Here is a 17,959-nt window from a genome sequence, read left to right on the forward strand (position 1 = left end):
TCAAATGGCTGTACCTTTCAATGTACTACAGTGGAATACTATTGTGTACAACCCATATTAAACAAACTTTTTTTAAGTGTATTACTATTAAATTACAACTTATAAATGTAGTATTAGGCTTTATATATATATATATATATATATATATATATATATATATATATATATATATATATATATATATATATATATATATATATATATATATATATATATATCTTACCATTTTACCTTATAAGGAGCTGAGGGGGGCTAAAATGAAAATCCTAAAATTGCCCCTGATCATGTGCCAAGTGAAAAAAAAAAAAAACTAATCTTCAAGAAGAGCCCACAGTTACCTCTTCTTTCATGTTTTCTGGCTGACGTGACTCGCTTTGCTTCTGTCTCCCGCTATCCTGATCCATTCTCACAGTTTCATCTTTTAGAGATCTCTTTTGATCAGGCTCATTATCAGATTTACTCGTGGTTTTAAAATATGAAAATATGTGTAACTGCCTCTTTGTCTATTTGAAAATACAAATATTATTTAGGTTGGGCACTATGTCATTATTTATTTTTGCTGCCCACTGTGCACGAAACAATAATGACCAACTAATGAGAGTACTTGTAAATATAAGAAAGCTGAAAATATTGTTGATGGCCAATAGTTTAATGGAATTTTAGCTTTAACTTGCGCATGGTGACTACAGTCAATCAACAAAGCCTTCGCTTGTTCTCGTTTACATTCTCTTTCTCTTACACACACACGGGTGCATAGGTATTCACCACACAAGTTAATGCAGGATCCATTAAAATAAATACCAGAATGCTAACGCGAATGTCTGACATTTTATAGAACAGGATCCAGCAAGATCCGGCTCAAATTATGCACAGGTCCACTTTTTTTTTTAAATAAACATTTTTACATGTCTCCTAGAGTTAAAGAGTTTTTTTAACCCATTCAGATGATCTCCAGGTCTGGCAAGAGAACTTGTAGCTTAGCTTAGCATAGATCATTAAATCGGATTAGACCATTAGCATCTCGCTCAAAAAATTCAAATGAGTTTTGATGATTGTGACCTTAAATTGGTGTTTTTAGTCTAACCAGAGGGTCCAATCTGATTATTTCTTTAAAGATTATGAGGGCACACACGCAAAACAAATTCAAATTTGAATTCATAAATTGCTTTGGATTTGTTCACTGCAATATTTCTTTAAAAAAACAAACAAACAACAGTCCATTCAAGCTGACCTCAATACTCATACACAAGACCATCCGTTAAGAACAGCAAGTCGGGTCTGCATATCCATTTCAACACATAACACAAACACATGAACTCACAGAACATCGCTTATATTATTTATACACACAGCCATATGTGCTGGGCGTCTATGTGTGAATCTGTAGGTGAGAGAAAGAAGGATAGAGAAAGCAAGCATTCCCATTAATAAAAAATAATGCAATCCAGCCAACGTTTTCCATTCATTCATCATAACAGTTTACTGAACACATTGTGTAGACTGGCTCTTCAGATCTATACACTCTCACCGCGACTATAAACACAGAGGAAGGGAAGCGGGAGTGAGATAGATACAGAGACAGAGAGAGAGACAATAAAAACACCAAAGACATCGAAAGCACATAAAAGTCTGCTTTCAAACAAGATCATTCAACTAATGTGTTAACAGGGTTATTTGAATTTGGGAAATATACTGTATGTCCAAAATGTTTTTCCCCCCAGTAAATAAAAAATAATGAAATAAAATATTTGAAAAACACATACTGCAGGTCAAAGAGAGAGGGTCTATGTTGGTAATAATATCCTTTAGCACTAACATTGTGATTAAAATGTAAGTATTTCTAATATGCCATAAATTGTAATTTATTTTAGACAATACAGTTTGCAGTTTTACATTAGTAAACAATAGTTGATCTGTTAACTAAAAATGAACAAAACATTTGATTTAATAACAACAACAATATAATAATAATAATAATAATAATAATAATAATAATTATTATTATTATTATTATTATTATTATTATTATTATTAATATTATTAAATAAAATGGACTCAAAGCACTTTACACATTTTTTGGGTAATCTCCTCATCACCACCAGTGTCCAGCATCCACGTGGGTGACTCGATGGCAGCCATATACAGCACATCACACACCAGCTGATTGGTGGAGAGGAAACCAATTATATTATGGGGATGGTTTGGAGACCATAATGCTCAGAGGTCAGTGGCTAGGATGCAAATTTGGCTAGGATGCCGGGCTGAAACCCCAACTCTTTTTCGAAGGGCATCCTGGAATTTTTTAATGACCTCAGTATAATGTCTGTTGAAAGATGACACTTGTTGAGTAGTATAGGGTCCCCATCAATATACTGGGGTGTTAGGACCCACACAGACCGCAGGTTAAGCACCCCCTGCTGGCCTCACTAACACTACCTGCTTAGGTTCAGTGGGTGACCATGTGTCAGTTGCAGAAAACTAAAATAACCAAAACCAAAACAAAATCAAGACTTGTAAAAGATCATAATAGAACCACTTAAATGAGGCAACTTAGTATATTTATTTATGTATATTTATATCAATCAAAATGTTTCTTCCAAATCTCTAATATAGTTAGCTCCCTATGGCTCAAGTTTTCTTTTTTTAATTTAACCCCTATGCACTGTTTAGGATGTTTTCATCCACTCTTTGTGTCTTAATTTGGCCATAACCTTTTCTGTGTTCCATCAAGCAGAATGATTTTTGGTAAAAAATATTATTTTGACACATATTTAGAGAAAATGCTTTGATTAAAAAAAAAAAATAAAAATAAATAAATATATATATATATATATATATATATATATATATATATATATATATATATATATATATATATATATATATATATATATATATATATATATATATATATATATATATATATATACACACACACTCAAGGACACACTCTGGGCAATTTTACTACCATTTTCTTATGTTCGGGAAAAAATGCATCAGATAAATATTGGTTTCAATTTTCTTTGCATAAACCTGTTAATCAATCCCAGAAAATTACATGATTTTAACTCTTTAATTGCCAAATTCATAACTGATGTCACTGATTTGGTGCAAAAGAACACTCAAAATAATATGATATGAGTAATTGTGAACTGGATTTTTGATCTTTTATCAAAGTCTTGGACATGTGAACAACATTGCCTTTGATGCATTTTTTTAAATTAATTTTCATTTTTTCCCTCCCTAATTTACTGTTGGTAGCGGTTTTTGCCCTATTGACTTTAATTATAACTAAAAAATGTTCGATACAAAACCATGACAACATGATTATTGGTGGTTTTCCCTGTTGGGAAGAGGTCAAATTTGTCATTTTTATTGTTGATCAGCAGTTGGCACCATTAACCCTTTTAGGCCTGTGCAAAAAATGCAAAGTTCCTGGATATTATATGGAGTATTACAGCAAACTAAAGTGTGTGTCTGTGAGTGTGTGAGCATGACCTTTATGCACTTACCTTGATGTGTTAAAGAAAATCAAATATGCATCTCAGCTCTCAGAACTACATGGAGTAAACAAAAACAAAGTATTTCTGCACCATTAAAATTTCTTACAATGAAAGTCAATGGGGCAAAAACAGCCACCAACGTAAATTAGGGAGAAAAAAATTTAATCTAACAATGCATCAAAGCCAATGTTACTAATCGTTCACATGTCCAAGATTGTGATAAAAGGTAAAAAGAAATCCATTCCACAATTACTTTTTTTATTAATTAATTACTTTTATTAATCAATTACTTATTGTCCTTTTGTGTGTTTTTTCACCAAATCAGTGATGTCATTTATACATTTGTGTATTAAAGAGTTAAAATCCTGTCATTTTCTAAACAATTTAGCAGTTTTGATCAGGACTGAAGTTGATTAATACGTTTATGCAAATAAAATTTGAAAACAATATTTATCTGTCAATAATTTTTTACAGCAGTTTAATTCAGTGGATGTTTTCATCCCAGACATAACAAAAGGCCATACATTTGAACAGTGCACAAGAGTTAAAATTTGTTAAGTTAAAATGCTAAGTATGATCACTAATATCAATTTTAAAGAAGATGAGCATAGCTATAGCACAACTAACAAGCATTTCATCTGGAAACTGATTGAAACCAAGACATATGCAAATGAAAAATAACTGGGACACCTTTCAAAATGTAAATTCACTCACATCTTTTGTTTCACTTGCTAAATGAGGTTTCTAGGCTTCCCGAATCATTATGCCATATTAGTCAGCATTCATAAAGGCTTAGAAATGATTTAAAGATTTGCCCTGAAAGCCTAAATTCATCCGAAGACCAGATAGTACAAAAATGTGGAGGTTTTTAACTGATAATTGAAGCTAAAAGTAGGTCAGGCAGCGAAATAGCAACAGGAAAATGGGACACACGATGTGCTCTGATCACAAAAATATTGGTAGATAACATTATGAAGCGTCACTCTTTGCCTTTTTATTCTTGAGTTTTCATCTTTATGTGAAGTCATCATTAAATAAGGTTAAAGCTTTCTCAGTACACTGGGAATCAGGGCGATGTGAGGTGTTTCATTAAGTGCAGATGAGTTGAATTATAATACGATAACGTAATACTAAAAAGCTCTGCAGATATGCGTCAGGAAGGTGTAAATGAGAAACCGTCGGTGTGTGTGTGTGTGTGTGTGTGTGTGTGTGTATGTGTGTGTGTGTGTGTGTGTGTGTGTGTGTGTGTGTTTGGAGGACAGGAGGAAAGTAGTTCTCATTCAGACATGCATATTACCATTCTCACAGCTGGAGGCCTGGTTTCTAATACAAACAATCATTTATACAGACAGCTAAAAATGCCACACACACACACACACACACACACACACACACACACACTCACACACACACACACGCACACGCACACGCACACGCACACGCACACACACACACACAGACAGCACAACACAACTTCAGATTGCTCACATGCTTTATTTCAGTCTTACCTTGACAGCACACATTAATTTACACTTGTTTTTATATCTGTGGCAGTTGCTGGTCTTATAAACAGAACATCAGACTGGATTGACAGTTGTGTGTAAAAAAATGTTGAACTGACTAATGTTAATACAACAGGATGTGGGAAAAAGGAAACCAAGGAGATGCGTCACTGAGCAGAATATAATGCTTTAATGATGAAGTAGCTCATCATTTAATGAATCCAATGCCTGTCTGCTAATCTTTAGAATTTTTTAAGCAAACATTACTTCTGTCAATTTTGCAATGGGGAAAATTAGGAAAAAAGTAGAATATATATTATTAAAATAATAAAATATTATATGTGTATATATACAGTTGAAGTCAGAATTATTAGCCCCCTTTGAATTTTTTTGTGAAATGATGTTTAACAGAACAAGGATTTTTTTTCAGTATGTTTGATACTGTTTTTTTAAAAACATTTTAGGGTCAAAACTATTAGCCCCTTTAAGCTATGCATATTTGTTCGATAGTCTACAGAACAAACCATCATCATACAATAATGTTTAGACCGGGTTTGTTTTGGTCTAATGAAAAATCTATTATAGTTTCTCAAAATAGCAACGCGCCAGCAGTGCACCTCAGAACGCCTTCCTTTTTAGACCAGAACGCCTATGGGCGCACATCTGAGCGCAAATGCATTTGCTATTTAAACAGCGTAGCGCAACGTCTCAAAATGACTCTTGCGCCAAGCTGAAACTACCAAAAGACTACTGTGCCGCGCCTTGCGCCACGTTGCGCCGGGTGTATAATAGGGCCCTTAGTCATTCTTATGTAGTAGGATTCTATATATATACCAATTATAGGAGTAATCATGTGTTTTGCAACGTTTCCCTTACTCCTGTATTAATATTATGGTTTTAATACTTCTGCATACAATGTTTAACTCTACTGAAGCTAAACAAGCTCATAAACCGTTCATGTTTAGAGTTGTTTTGAAGCTAATTTGCTTTACTGAACAATTGTTGACATTTTATGTTAATACGAGTGCAACATGTTAACGCTTCAGGAGACTTAAACATTTCTGCCTCAGTTTGCCTAAGCAAATTCCTCTACTTTGGATGAAGGGTTATAAACCATGATTCAGGGAGGTTAGTTTCTAATTAATCAACTTTCCATGGAGGGTGGATACGAACCCTCCCTATAGAGCTTGTGTTCAAAGCAACGCCCATTCTCTCTTAAAAACCGCTCTTCAACTTCAACAACTATCTGCAACTTCTTCAGAAAGAGCTCTTCTTCTCTCAACTCTCTTCACTTAAACCTCTTCAAATTCAATGACCTAAGCACGAGACCTGAGAAACCTCCAAGAAAGCAGGCGGAGACCCAGACGGAAAGGGTTAATCGCACAGCTCGCACATTGACATCTCCGGTACCTTCTTTTCTTTTTTTTTTCCATCGTGAGTCTAGTTAAGTTAGTGCGTCACAAACCAGTGGTCAGCACAACTGACCCCTTTTGCTGCCTTTACTTGAAACACCGACTCCACCCCACTTCAAACCTCGCAAGGACAAGGAACAACCAGCAGAGCCACGTACTCAACCAAGGGAGCTTCTTCACATCACACAGACGCAAGTAGCCACTTTCCGCCTATACATCTGAACAGGTGTGAACTAAATGTAAACCTAAAGAGACAATAGAAAGGTGAATTTGATTATGTTTGGTTCCCTTGGTATGCTCTTACAAAATCCGAGGTTTTCCCATCATTACATCCTCTCGACCTCTTACTTTACCTCCTTTACTCTTCTCTACACTTGTATGAATGTGTGTTTGTGTTAGGTGTTAGTTTCTGTTAGATTAGTCAATAAAGTTTAATTTTGTATAAAGAAAGGTGCCTGTGTATATTTATGAGTCTATTGTCTTAAACTTCAATCTTGTTACCCTGCTCAAACATAAATGGGTTTTTATTTTGATAGCAATAGCCATAATAAACTCGACTGTCCACTCGAACGATCGCTAGGCGATTCGTTTGTTCGGATCTAAAGAGTCGATTCATTTGAAGCCCCATTTAAATGAATCTTGCTACCGTTAAGCTAATCCGCTTTATATGTAATCAGGGCTCGAAATTGCGACTCTTTTGGTCGCATATGCACCCGAAATTTTATCTATACGACTTCAAAATATGTTGGGGAGCATGTGTGCAAGTGCAAAAAATTGTTGTGTGCGACCAGTTTTTTTTGCAAAATGTTCACCACATGCGCGGATTCGGGAGACATTCACGCAGAATGCATCTCTGCACTTGAAACACGAACGCAGCGTTCAGGAATGATTTAAAACAGTTGTCATGTCAACTTGCTGCAGTAGACAAAGCCAAGTTCATAATGCTTGCCCCGGCTTCACGCTCTTCTTATTGGCCCACTACTGCTCTAGCACTGAAATATCAGCTATCAATCACTCGGTCAATGCCTTCTGTCTTGGGATGACAGAGAAAACTACTACCGTGAAAAACTGTAAAGCGCAAAAGATGAGAATGACATTACACTGACAGATTTTGTTTTAGAAACCATGGCATCTTAAGTTACAAATAAGGACACATCTTACTAGTGAGCATGTGCTAAATGGTAATCCACCATCTACACTTTTCGAAGAGTGGATAAAAGACTTCCACTGGCTTCAAGTCCCCTATGAAAAGTCTGTAGGAGAATTTTTCAGGTAACTGTTTGCCACATCTAGCACGAGAGCTTCTGTTTAATCCTTCTTATAATTGCCATATGCTGTCCACCATGCAAGTGGCAGCTATATGTCAAATTTAACACCACGTACACCATCGCAAACGGGCTTGCACTGAATAAACTAATATTGCTACTCTTGAAAAGTATTGCTATTAACATGACGGATGCATATAATAAAGTACAGTATGTGTCAAAACATCAGTGCAATATTAGACACGACCCGTGAGAACAGCACAGTTATATTGTTAACAGATTCATTCATGTCCGGCAGTGCATGCAGGGCCGGTGAGCGCTCCGTGTACCTTTTGGTCACTCAGTTATGTTATAAAAATCTATTTTCTTGTGCTAACAGGATTTCGTTGAGACATATTTTCCTCACGCTTGCGTATATTTTTTTTGCTTGTTGGTTTGATTAGTGTTGATTTCAAATGCAATAAATATGTTTGTATAAAACTTGTAGTAACGGTGCTTATAAGTGCGACTAAATTTTGGCTGATGCGCCTAAATTTTTTAAGTTAGGAGCACCGGTGCTACCAAGCAAAAAGTTAATTTCGAGCCCTGATAATGGTGCAGAAGATACGCAAACACTGTAATCTAGATCATAACTCACTACATTATAACGGTGGAAAAGGGGCGGAAAGAATAACCTTGAGCTAATTTTGTTACAGTAATATTGATGTAGTTATGCAAGCACTTTAAATTACATTATAATTTGTTACAGATTATTAATGTAGATATGCGTGCAATTTAATCTACATTATAATTTGTTACACCTTAATGTATAGGCGACGCTGTGGCACAGCGGGTAACGCAGACCCCTCGCAGCTAGAAGGTCACTGATTCAAGTCTCGGCTGGGTCCGTTGGCATTTCTGTGTGGAGTTTGCATGTTTTCCCCGTGTTCACGTGGGTTTCCTCCTGGTGCTGAAGTTTCCCCCACAAGCCCAAAGACATGTGGTATAGGTGAATTGGGTAAATTGGCCATTGTGAATGTGTGTAAATGAGTGTGGATGGGTGTTTCCCAGTGATGGGTTGCAACTGGAAGGGCATCCACAGCGTAAAACATATGCTGGATAGGTGGACGGTTATATAGTAGATTGCACTGCACCAGGTCTGCATCCAGACCTTTTTCGTTCATTCTGCTGTGGTGACCCCAGGTTAATAAAGGGACTAAGCCGAAAAGAAAATGGATGAATGAATGAATGAATGAATGAATTCCTTAATGTTGTCCCAACAAAAATCAATTGTGTGGAACCAAGCCTTTTTTTTTACAGTGTATACATCAAGCTTGATCAAAATCCCCATATCTGGCATGTTGTCAGTTGCTAGTGCATCCACTCCCATCCGGGTCATGGCACCAGTGTCACCACCAGATTTACTCACATTGCTTTGATCAAGATTCAAATCAGCATCTGTGGCATGGGAGGCAGGCGCGTTAACAAGGACACTCGAGACCACAGCTGCTAGCATCAACTGTTAGTTTGCCCTCATGCAGCCAGGGGAGTGGGGTTTGCTTATACAGCTCATATAGTAGCTGACTGTTATATACGGTACTGATTTTAAACTTGCTTAAATTTGAAGCTCATATTCCAAATTGAAGTATTTCCATAAGAAAACATGTTAGATGTAATGGGTGCAGTGTCTGTGTTAATGGTTGTTCAAAAGAGTATCTGTAATATTAAACAATTATGATAGGATTTATGCTCATAGCCACGTCATTAAGTACACCTTATTAGTACTGTGTTGTACTACTAATTGTCTTCAGAACTCCCTTAATTCTTCATGATATATAAATTCAGATGCTGTAAATACTCCTCTGAGATTTTGGTCTATGCTGGCACGAATGTACAAGGTTTCAGCAGATTGGTCACCTGCTCGTCCGTGATTCAAATCTTCAATTGCAACACATCCTCTATTGGATGAAGATCTGGTATGGTCTGTAAGATCTATTGGATGAAGGACTTGTATATTTAAAAGTCTCTCACATGTCAGATAATTGGTGGCCATATTCTTTGTCACCAGTTTATTTAGTATTGGGTAGGAACAGTCAATTAGCATTTATTATTTTATTTGCAAATATGTAAATATATAATTAGATTAAAAATAAAAGAATCATTCAAAGTTCAAAACTGAGGTAAAGTCCAGCCCTACTCTTTAGTGTCTTTGTTAGCATCCCTACCATATACCTAGATGCTGGTTTGATTCCCGCTTAAGTGAGTACAACTAGTAGTGCTGTTCGTGCTGTGACCCGGATGGAAGCAAAGTTTATGGGGTAGAATGTAATAGAGCTGTATGAGTGAATGTCACTCATTTGAGCTCAAGAGGTGCACCAGCAACCTACAGAAGAGCCTGCTGACTTTATTGTGCTTGTTTGTGTGCTACAGCTTCCCATGATAGAGACACCAGCTCTAATTATACTTGCTGTGATGCTAGTAGACCCGGAGGAGTTCGGTTGCTGCCGTGACCTGGTTAGGAGTAAGTGCAATGGAGGTCAGCTGGGACTTGCTGTGTCTCACTTTAAATCTCACTTTCCAGACCTTTCAGGTGCAATAATTAACTGAGAGTAGAGGCTGTGCTGTAGTCTTTATTATACAATTTTGCATGTCCTTGAATATGTTTATTGCTTCTACAATGTACATGTTAGTTACATTTATAAAACATCCATGTCTTGAGGTTGGTCTGTCTGATGTGATTTTTCATGTGTGATTTGATTGAATGGAATTCAAACTGATTAATCAACCTACAGTAGGCAATTAATGCAGACAAGAATAAAAAATTACATATGAATTAGTGAGGCGAAGCAGTGGCGCAGTAGGTAGTGCTGTCGCCTCACAGCAAGAAGGTCGCTGGATATAGCCTCGGCTCAGTTGGCGTTTTTGTGAGGAAGGTAAGAACTGCGTAAAAACTTGCTGGATAAGTTGGCGGTTCATTCCGCTGTGGCGACCCTGGATTAATAAAGGGACTAAGCCGAAAATGAATGAATGAATGAATGAAGTAATGAGGGTGGCACGGTGGCTCAGTGGTTAGCACTGTCACCTCACAGCGAGAAGGTCACCAGTTGAAGTCCTGGTTCTAGTAGTTGGCATTTCTGGGTGGAGATTGCATGTCCTCCCCATGTTCGCTTGGGATTTCTCCGGTTTCCCCCACAATCCAAAGACATGCACTATAGGTGAATTGGATGAACTAAATTTCCCATAGTGTAGGAGTGTGTGTGTAAATGTGAGTGTGTATGGGTGTTTCCCAGTAATAGGTTACAGCTAGAAATGCATCCGCTGTATAAAAATATGCTGGAATTGTTGGCGATTTGTTCCGCTGTGGCGACCACTGATAAATAAACCCAGCAGGCACATAACATCATAAGACGTAAATATTAAGTTAAATTTAGATCATGACGTCAGATGACCAAAATTCAATGTCTAGCCAGCGTCTAAGGACAACGTTAAATGACATCAAATTACATTAATATTTGGTTGATTTTAGGTTGTGTTGGAAAGTGACCAAAATTCAACGTCTGATAAATGTCATAGTGATATCGTCCACACAATGTCAAGGTGTACCATGATTAGACGATATGTGGTTGATTTTAGGTTAATTTTAAATTGGACATTGAAAATTGACATCAGTCCGATATTCAATTCCAAAAAAAAACAACGTCCCCACAATGTTGGGGTACGTTGGGGTAAAATGTCAATATAAAGTCATGTTGAAGTCCTGTGCCTGCAGCCAGGGAAGAGACTAAACCAAAGGGAAATGATTGAATGAAGTCACTGCAGGTTGAAGGAAAACAGTAAACGTACTTATTCAACACTAAAAAAGGTATTCAAGTAAAAGAACATGTACACATTTTTAAACTAGTAAAGTTTAATGAAAAACAAAATACTAAATTACAGTAATTTAATTATTTCTAATTCATCACTTTTCACAAATGAAAAGGTGCATTAGCAATCGACAGCTGCAATTTACGTTACATTTACAGTTTACAGTACGGTTTTTCAGTTTAGTGGCTAATTTATACAAATTTAGAATGTTAGGTCATACAAAACTTTAAGAATTTTAAAAGGAGGCGTGGAATCCAACCCCACCCCTACACCCAATTGTCATTGGAGAATAAACAAATTGTACTACATTTCATACAATAGATTTCATACGAAAGAGCTACTAAATCAAAAAGTTACAAATTGCCTTGAGATAGCATTGCCTATGCTAGACTCCAGTCATCGTAACCCCCTCTGAAATATCATCCACAATCCCAGCTCCAAAAACCAGGACCACCTCTCCTCTCTTCCCCACCACACTACAGAAAAAACACAAAACATTATGCAATTCTGAACGTGCCTCACACCGGTGAGTGGGCTTGACAAACCACCTGTAGAAAACACACTCTTTTATCTTTCAACACTTGCACCAGTTCTCACATTTGCCCCTGTCACTCTCTCATAATCACTCCATATCTCTATAAAAGCATTGGGCATCACTGAAGTGTGTTTCACACAGGTGAGTGGGCTTGACAAACCACCTGTAGAAACACTCTTCTATATGCAGCAGACACTTTACTTAAACTCCATCTTTCAAGGACTCAATAAGGAAAACAATGTTTACCTGTGAATGTACCACAAATCACGTTGCACTTCTTCTTTTCTTCAACCTCTGAGTATCTCTTTACACAATTTTTTGCACAATATTTTTCTGTATTATGTAAACGTATTTGCATAGTTTGTCTAGTTGTGTGTATTTAAGTATTTATAGTAGTTAGTATAGTTAGATTAACGTTCCAATGAGCATTTGCCAACGGCGTGCTTGCAACTACACCTCTAGTTACATATTGACAATTGTGTTTCCTTCGCAGTGCACTTTGAAAACAATTATGCCATTTTGAATGCAGCTGTGGCTCATGACGAAAGCTATAGGTGACCTATTATTTAAAAAAATTAAGAATTTGGTTTTAAGAATTTGAAGAATTCGGATTTATACTTCCCAATCCTTCTCAGCATGGATGAACAATTTTCCTTTTCTCATCATACTGTTTTTCATTACTTTTATTAAATATAATTATTTGATTATTTGAAAATCTTTCTTATTTGTCATTTGACCGTAAAACCAGTTTGAAAGCATTGACTTTGAAAATACATGTCAACTCTGTTTTATATGTTAGTGGAAATGGGCTTTCAAGAACTATTGGAGACAGTAAAGTTTCTTAAAATTTTACCAATATCAATGTGATTAGCTGCTTTAAAAGCACAGGATATACAGTATAAGGCCTGATTTTTAAAAGTGATGAATTTCTGAATGTGAAGTTGAGATGATATTTTACTGATACAGGTCCTTATGCGTGGCAAAGGACATTTTCAAGATGGTGCTGAGATAAAGAAAATAAATGATTTAAAGAAAATGAATCGAGATAAAGTTTGCATTTGAGATTTTCAGATTGTTTGCAAACAAACAGCTTCATGGTTGGATTTATTTATTTCAATCTCTGACTCCGGCTCTTCTTCATTTGACAGACTGATCATTCTTTGGGTTAAAACTATATACTATCGCTACAAAAGCTTGTAAAAAAAAAACAAAAAAAATAAAGCATATGTTAATGTTTTTAATTTGTAGTGGGTTATTTATTAAGTTTCTGTACTGTGACATGGGCCTATTGGTTAGAACATTTCTGCAGTGGTTTAAGTGGGTCAAATTGTAAAAGAAGACTTTAAAAAAATAGCACAATCCCCTCACAGCAAGAAGGTCACTGGTTTGAGCCCCGGCTAGGTCAGTTGGCATTACTGTGTGGAGTTTGCATGTTCTCCCTGTGTTCGCTTCGGTTTCATTTGGGTGCTCCGGTTTTCCCCACAAGTCCAAAACCATGTGGTACAGGTGAATTAGGAAAAGCTAAATTGACTGTAGTGTATGTGTGTGAATGAGTGTGTATGGATGTTTTACCAGTGATAGGTTGCAGCAGGAAGGGCATCCGCTGTGTAAAACATATGCTTGAAAAGTTGGCGGTTTAAATTCCACTGTGGCAACAACAGATTAATAAATGGACTATGCTGAAAAGAAAATAAATGAATAAATAATATTAATAATAATAATAATATTATAAAGTAGTTAAAAAGTAGTTTTTTAACCATTTCTTAATAAGTAGCTTACTGTAAATTACAATAAATAACAATTTATATATGAGATTATAGTATGTGTTAGCTAAGTGGTTTTATGTTTTAGAATAGAATATAGAGTGTTCTCAATAATATTTGTAATGGAAACATAAGCTCTATATGTGCCATTTACTTATTTGTCAATTAATATGGAAAATGAGTGCATGTTTTTACTAAATTATGATGTACAAGTAATAACTACCTGCTAGATATTCTTGGCTGCCGCACCTCCTCCAGTGCACTTTTGGGTCAGCTGCAGATTCGTTAGCTGGTACCACCGTTTACTGATGTTACTAATATTGTATTTTTTTTTGTGTGTGTGTAAAACAATATAACTTGCTCAAAACAATTATGGGGATTTGTGCTGAAGAAGTTGTTACTCTACCTCCTTTAGAGCAGAGGCGTTTCTAGGGTTGGAAGGGATAAGGGGCTTAGCCCAAAAGGAGTCCCCTCTAATATGGATGAAGGCATCATGCTATTGCTGTAGTTGAATGAAAATAAGATCTAAATAAACATCAAAAGGCTTTAACTGATCATTTACACGACTGTGACAATAAATGGCTTATATGGTTTATCCAGCCGTCTTAGGTATTTTCATAAGAAAGTCAATTTATAACTTGATGTTAACTGACAGCATGTTACAGTAGAATATAGCTATAAAATAATATGCTAGATGCATGAACTCACTGTGATTTACAGAAACAGATGTGACTGGCTATATTATATCTAGATAAATATTTTCTAGATATCTATATTATTTGTAGAAGCTAGTACAATTTACTGTTTTCTGACTAATTCACATGTATTTACATTTATATGATGCACATTTTATTGATTTTTTTTTTTAACCAAAACTACACACATTTTATACTGCAAAAACAAAAATTAAGCTTCATCAGTAGTTAGAACTATTCAGTTTGGTGAAACAGTTGTATTATTACCTCATCAGCTTCAGCTCCTCAAAATAATGAATGAATGATGACAGTGCAGTGGCGGGATTTTTTTAACACCATGTGACAACAGTGTCACTCCCACTTGCCGGTAGAAACAGGTACTGCTGAACAGCTGACTATTTAATTACCTGACACAAACGATGAGTTTACTGGAATGCGCGTAATGGATGTGGTAATTTTAAGTACTTAGATAACAAAATAAATGTTATACAACCTATTTTTATTTAAGTGCAACATATTCCAAAAGATCAAGTGCTTTTGACAATACATCAGGGACTTAAGCCCTTAAAGCCCCCTTCTTGCAACACCACTGGTTTAGAGCATCATTATGGACATTTTACATTATAACTAACGTGGCTTAAAGGATGGATCTGCAACAGACAAACTATGGTTTTGGGAAACACTCCTCGCTACATCGTTCTTTTTCCAAATTATGCTTCATACTATGATAGTTCTGCTGCGATATATGTCATTGTTTGGAAAACACACCCCTGATTTGTTAGTTATTAAAAGGTTGAAAATAGCTCTTACGTCCAGTTTTGTGTTAATTTTTATGTCTACGTTTGTTTATGTAGTGTTGTGGTCAAAGTAGCAGAATGACAAAGCTCGACTTGACTTGAATGACTTGGAGAAACCAAATTTGTTGCGATGCAAAACCAAAGTCCCTTTAAGGTAAGTCATTTCACACCGCAGCCATCTTTGAAACGCCCCTCGGGCAACTTACTCAAGCATTCTGTTTAAATGGGGAAACATCAAATTCTCCAAGATTGCTTGCCAACCTTACAATTTAATTTCTAATTAGGAATCTCTAATACAATTAAACAACTATCATCGCTTTAGTTACATTTCTAAACATTTGAATCACACAAAATCTGCAGCAACTTAAATCTGGTCTGAGCCCCTCAGAGAATCATCAGTCTAGAGCAGTGGTTCTCAAACTGTGGTACGCGTACCACTAGTGGTACGCGGGCTTCCTCCTAGTGGTACGCGGAAGAATCGCTGAATAATGAAAGAAACAATTAACACTTTTAATCCTTTAATGCGTAATATAACATTGATGTGATCAGCATTGGCTGTTTTTTGAAGCGTACGATCACAACGCTGTGCTTAGAGTGTTTATTGTAGTGCATTGTGTCATAAGCTGCTGAAAATCAGTTTCCGAAGTTTAAGAATTGATTCTGAAGCGTGATTTGACTGACATGAAAAGTGGCCAATCACAGTCGACCTTGTCTAGTTGCATGAAACGTAAGGGCGGGACAAAGGCTTTCTGTGTTGCAGAGACAGAAAAAACAACTTAAAAACAAATGTTTTGTTGGAATAATGCTTTTCACTACAGAGATGTCTAGCAGAGTAATTAAACCGCGGACATATTTCCTGCGTTTTTGATGATCTTTATACACGTTTCGCTCTCCGACAGCCAGTCGACTCGCCTCTGACCTGTCACTCCTCTAAATACATTCTGAATGGCGGCGCGGGAATGGAGGTATTGCGCAATTACTCATTTTTGCAAATGCGGCGAGTGCTTTATTTTAACACGAGAGCGCATTCATGTACGCAAATCGCTAAAACAGATATGCGAGCTCTTACATAGGCTTTTTTCAAATGAACTGCAGGTCCTCTCATGATCGCCTGTGTGCTCAGATTGAATACAATCGCGATCTTTCCACTATTAAAGTAGACATTATTTATCTTTGCTCCTTAACTAAATTTAGTCAAAAGTATTCAAAGTTATCAAATATTTAGAAATAGATTGATACATGATCGATGACAATGCTAATGGTCTTCTTATTTGGCTGTGTTGTGAAGTGAAACTTACTTTTAGCAAAGGTGGAACATTTTTTATTTCTTTACGACAAAATAATTATGCTGGAAATGTTTCTGGATGAGGTATTTGTGTGATTTATACATTTAGCTGTATTCTGATCTGTCCTAAAGCATTACAGGTCAAAGCAATCCATTGTTAGCCTACTTATTGTTTATTTATCACATTTTACAATAAGGCTCTTAAAGCACTGCTTTGATAAATGTAGTGTCGTCATATTTCAAATACCTCAAGTAAAATGAAGTCATTTGTTTTATTTTTTACTGACAGTGTAGTTGTATTTTTTACGTTTCTATTTTAGATTAAGATCAAGTGTAAAATAAAATCTACATGTGATGTACAGCTATTTAAGAAACAAATTTGCCATATTGTAAAGAAAATAGTGTAAAATATGTAAATAAAAGGCTAAATTTAAATCTTTTTACCATATACTTTAATTTAACCTTTCAAAGCTTAAAAATATATATTTTTAAAAATGGGCAAAAAGTGTCTCTATGGCCTTAAAGATTATTTGGTAGTTTTACCAGTGCTATTGAAAAAGATTAATTGTCATGAAAGGAAAAATTGATTATACTTCCTTTGTTAGTGTAAATTATACATGTAGCTTTGGGATTTAAGCAATCAAACCATTAAATCAGGTTTACACTTAAAAAAAAGTGATTTTATAATGAAAATCAGATTTTTTTTTCAAAAGTAACCAACTAGTACTTTTTAAAAGAGTACTTTGTACTTTTACCTAATATTAGTATTATTTACTAAAATTTGTGTTATTTTAGCAGTGTAATAGTATTTTTACTTGAGTACAAAAAAGATTTCACAAGCACTTAGTGCAGGTTTATTATATTATTAATATATGATTCATAAATATTATTATTAATGGTTTTTATTAGTATCTATTCCTATGCAATGTTTTATGGGTTTCTGAGAATACATTTCAGGTCTTCAATACATAGCATGTCAGTCTTGAAAAAAAAAATAGGTGCTGGAATTGATTTTCATTAGGCTGTGCCTGTATGAACCCTGTCATGTACATTTAACATTTATTTCAAGATTTGTCTGAAAGTGTATGAATATGACATATAGCCTATATTTATAAGGTCCAAGCAGCATTTCCAGCTTTTGATGAATAGGCTACTATGAATACTTTAGATTTAAGTACAGCAGTTTTCTTTTTACTTTTTAAGAACAGCGCCATTTTTTAATGAACTTTTAAAAGCACATTTTAACTAAAACTTTTTTTTTTTTATCTGCAAGCACAGTTAATGTTCAGACTATTTCAAATGTTTAAAGTGACTGACAATAATACATATTCTTACTAATAGGAAGTAATCTGCATCGTT

The 17,959-nt window shown here is 35.5% G+C and overlaps 1 protein-coding gene across 1 annotated transcript in view; it reads right to left on the minus strand.

Moving 5' to 3' along the window:
* Positions 1 to 17,959, minus strand: part of cabp1a (calcium binding protein 1a) — a 62,908-nt gene that overhangs the window by 21,211 nt on the left and 23,738 nt on the right. The gene's annotated exons all lie outside the window — the stretch shown is intronic.

This window comes from Danio rerio, chromosome 8, assembly GCF_049306965.1.
Source record: "Danio rerio strain Tuebingen ecotype United States chromosome 8, GRCz12tu, whole genome shotgun sequence".
Taxonomy (NCBI): domain Eukaryota; kingdom Metazoa; phylum Chordata; class Actinopteri; order Cypriniformes; family Danionidae; genus Danio; species Danio rerio.